Source organism: Olea europaea, unplaced genomic scaffold, assembly GCF_002742605.1.
Source record: "Olea europaea var. sylvestris unplaced genomic scaffold, O_europaea_v1 scaffold694, whole genome shotgun sequence".
Taxonomy (NCBI): domain Eukaryota; kingdom Viridiplantae; phylum Streptophyta; class Magnoliopsida; order Lamiales; family Oleaceae; genus Olea; species Olea europaea.
The window spans coordinates 8,302-12,417 of NW_019265331.1; the positions used below are offsets into that span (position 1 = coordinate 8,302).

A 4,116-nucleotide genomic window follows, 5' to 3' on the forward strand; every position below is an offset into this window, starting at 1 on the left:
TCAAGGAAAAAATCAGTTACGTGTTTTATGTATTTTTAATGTGAATATTATTATTATTATAAAATAGAACACCGAAGATGAATTAATTTTATGAATGGGTTGAAATTGTTTTTAATAATGAAAAATTGAAAAAACTAAAATAACATAAAACAGAATATGAAAAATTGCCATTTTACATAAAAATCATTTTTTTTAATTACAAAAAAAAAAATAAAAAAAATAACTGCGCTTATTCGAAAAGCAGCATTTCTGACGTTAAAAACAATCTCAAACCATGCATAAAACTCACATTGATTCTCTCTGGAACTTGATTCATGAAACTATAAAACTGCTAATAGAAGTGGTTATCAAGACAGATAAGTCAGGATTTTTCATTTTTATTCTTCTTATTTTTTGAAGGTAAAAACCCTGCCACGAGTAAAAGGTAGTAATTATAATCTAGTTCTACAGCAGAGTCATAAACATAATAAAAACAATCTCCATTTCGTGTGAAGAGGAGAATAAGATACAATGATGATAATAAAGGCACTGAATTTCTCTATTCACAAGCTAACTTGGTGTCAAAGCTGCTCAAGCAGATTGCAAAAGCCTGAAAAGCAGATAGGGGATATCGATAATCCATCGTGAACATATCCTTGCCGACTTTGCCAAATTGGAGGATGATTTTGTCGTGGTCAGATGGGTTGGCTGAGAAGGCGGTGGTGCATTAGTGGCGGCAGCCGGTGGTTGTGTGGAGGCGATCAATTGAAAGTTCTTGACCGATGCAACTGTCACCCGTCCTCTGAAATTGAGGCACCAGCATTGTAATTGTTCGTGCCATCTCGGCGCCTTGTTCTTGAGAATCAAGGGTCTTCCTTTACCATCATCGTCCTCATTGCACACGCCAGCAATATCGGAAAACCGTGAGCTACTGAACTCGGTCGAGTGATCAAGAGATTACAAGAAAGAAATGCTCCGGAACGAGTCCTCAAGGGACCTTGGAATGAGTTCAGGTTGTCCGGGGACCACGCCTCCGGGATCAACTGCTGAGGCAGGTATTGAGTGCATGATGCAGTTCATCCTGCGCGGTCCCCGTGTCCCAAGCACGTTCAGTTCGTACGTGATTTGGGCTATGGTGTAAGTGCCAGTAGGCACTTTGGGAGATACTTTCTTGGAGTTGAATCTTCGACTAGTTTTCCCAGGTGGAGGAACATGTGAACAAGTATGAGGAGGCTGTGTATCATACATTAAAAATTTCGTGCCGAGAAAATTTGATCTGCAACAATCAGTAAGATTTAGTATTGAGGATAGATAAATTACTATTATCATCATCATCATCCAAGACAAACACTACAATAGGATAAACATATATAAAAGCACCAGTCTTGAGAAGAAAGCATAAACTGAACATATATACAATCAAGACCTTTGAAGCAAAAGCACGCCGACAAGGACCACAAGGTGTCCTATACCCTATTTTTCTAGTACAAAGTTGAAATGGTAAATCAAATTTCGTGCCAAGTACTTGAGGCCTTGGAGGCGATACAAAGGAACATTTTTAATTCTCTCATAGAAGTTGAATGCGTTTCAGTCTACGGCACCAGGAGATATATATATACAAGTACAGATTTTACTGAATTCATACATTTTTTGCACGTTAAAAACCAATGATAAAAATGATAACCGATTAACCGAATTTTGAGAGTACCGGGCACCAATTAAGTTCCCCTAGATTGTGCAAGTCAAGCATAATTCAGGCAAATATACAAGGATAATTCATTTCATTCGCTTCTGCAAGTCTAGAAAACTTCTCTGGATCTTGCCCTTGGCCTTAAATAATGTACCATTGACTTGTTTGCTTCCTTATTTAAGATAAATTAACTTCTAAAGAAATTATATAACAACCAATTTTACTAAAGTTGCTTCAATATGAATTTCCATCCACCTAAAATTGCCAATAATCATCTTTAGCACATGGCGAAGGAAGTATGATAATTTCTGTTGTCTTCTTGTGCATTCTAATGTTATTCTTGAGCCTCCCTTTTGCTTGGTTCTTTAATTAATAGATCTTTTGCTCCTCTTAATGTTACATTAATTGATAATTTGTAAATGATTTATGTTTATTTATGCCAGAAGACACATCCCAGAAAACATTCAATACGAATTCTTTTTCAACACAATTTTTAAATTTTATTTTTACATTTGGACACTTTCCTGGTTTCATCCTGTTGGTAGGCATTCTCCAAAGAACGTAATGTCACCAACAAAACTATACAACTCTATTCAACATGCGAGAAACAATCATTATTTTTCCAAATTAGACATTGACATAAATTAGTATAATAGCTTCTAAGAAATCCCTATAAGTAGAATATCAATTATAAACTCCAGTATGTATCCCCATAAGAAATTTGTCTCTCTCGTACATTCTCAAGACATCACAAGAAACATTTATCTAACATGGGAGAAAGTAATAACACAAAGGCAGATATAATAGAATAAAAAAATTTATATTCAATGTTACCTTAGTTTTCCAATATATGTGCTGCTTGATCTAGAAATATTATCTGCACCCATTGAGATAACATACTCTGTACAAGTAGTTCGTCGAGTTCTTTTTGCAGAGAGAAGAAACTTTCCATTTTCTACTAGCAAAGCTGGTAAAATTAAATTGCAACTAACCTAAGAACAGGAACAAATAGGCAAAAGTGAAGGGAGTGCAAACGCTAAAAAGGTTCAGTTCATGATAATATTCTTCTTCACAACTGTCCATGCAGTCAGACACATAATGTGCAGATATGGAAAACTACTACTTGTCAACAGCATATGAATCTCAAAATGAAAGATTCAAGATCATGTTTCAACAAGTTTGTACATGAATATATGATGTTAGATTTTATAATGATCAGGAGAACAACCTAATTTTGCTTTCTCAATTTGTAACATAATATCAGCTACCTTTTGTAGCCAAACAAATAATTTTTTGTTAAAAAAAAAAAAAAAAAGAAGTCATCGTGTCTATGGAAGCACCTTCTAACACAACGCAAAATACATATACTACTAATTTATCAAATAGTAAGTGTTCATGCTATTATAGAGATCTCCTTTGATACAAAAAGTCAGGTTGGCGATGAAGTTCCATTTAAGCACCCAATACTACAAATACATAATTAACTTCGGAAGGTCTAGAGAATGCATACTAGGACTCAGACACAAGAAAAGATGGTACGTCAAATTATACTTGTCCCTTCTGATGAAGCATTGAATGGTTCCATCACAAGGCCCCCTGGCTATGAAGGAAAAGAAGTATGATTCAGTATTTGCTTTCATAGAACCAATCAGCAAATGCATATAATTGGTAAACACGGGTAACTAAACAACATTAAAATGCGCAAAAATGTTACTATCTCTCACATTACCAAAGCAGGACAAGTGGTGCAAAGTCACCTGCTTTAAAGAAACTGAAAAAGTAAGTTTCCCACAGATTTCTGGACCCGTGACAATTTCCTTGCACATGCTCCTCCATGACCTGCAAACAGCTGCACAAGCTACCACATGCTTCCTAGCAGGCCATGTGCTCTCATTCTCTTCTAACCTTTTAATCACATCGTAAAGTAGCTCCGGTGGTAGCTTAGCCCAACGACTATTTTGAATTACCAAAGTTTGGTTATTTATATCATGAAATGAACCATGAGATTTTCCCCTGTGATGTCCAGGTAGCCTTACATCAAAACTACGCCGGGATAAGCTCCCAAAACTATCTCGTATATCCCGAGCTATGCAGCGGAATGACATCTAACCTCAAACTCGTAAACCGGAACCAAGATGTCTAAACTAATATCAGGCACTTTTCTGAACCTTGGTAGTATTTCAAAAGTCGTTTCCCAATAGATTAAATACCCATTTACGTCTATTTTAGTCTGCAAATGAGCAGAAGTAAACCAAAAAGAAAAGAGAAAAGGGGTGCGTTAGAAAAGGCATTTATAGATAGAAAAAAGAGAAAAGGAGAACTTAGAAAAGGACAACTTCACATGGACATTAAAGTTGATTCAATCACATACTTTTGTTGGATACAGCTTATCTTTAAGTTCTTAAAGTGAACTTAGTTTTCATATTTTCACTTGCCCCAATCAAAGT

General features: G+C 35.6%; 1 pseudogene; it reads right to left on the reverse strand.

Annotated features, from left to right (window-relative positions):
- Nucleotides 1–359: 359 nt before the first annotated feature.
- Nucleotides 360–3,899, reverse strand: LOC111390600 (annotated as a pseudogene).
- Nucleotides 3,900–4,116: the final 217 nt, after the last annotated feature.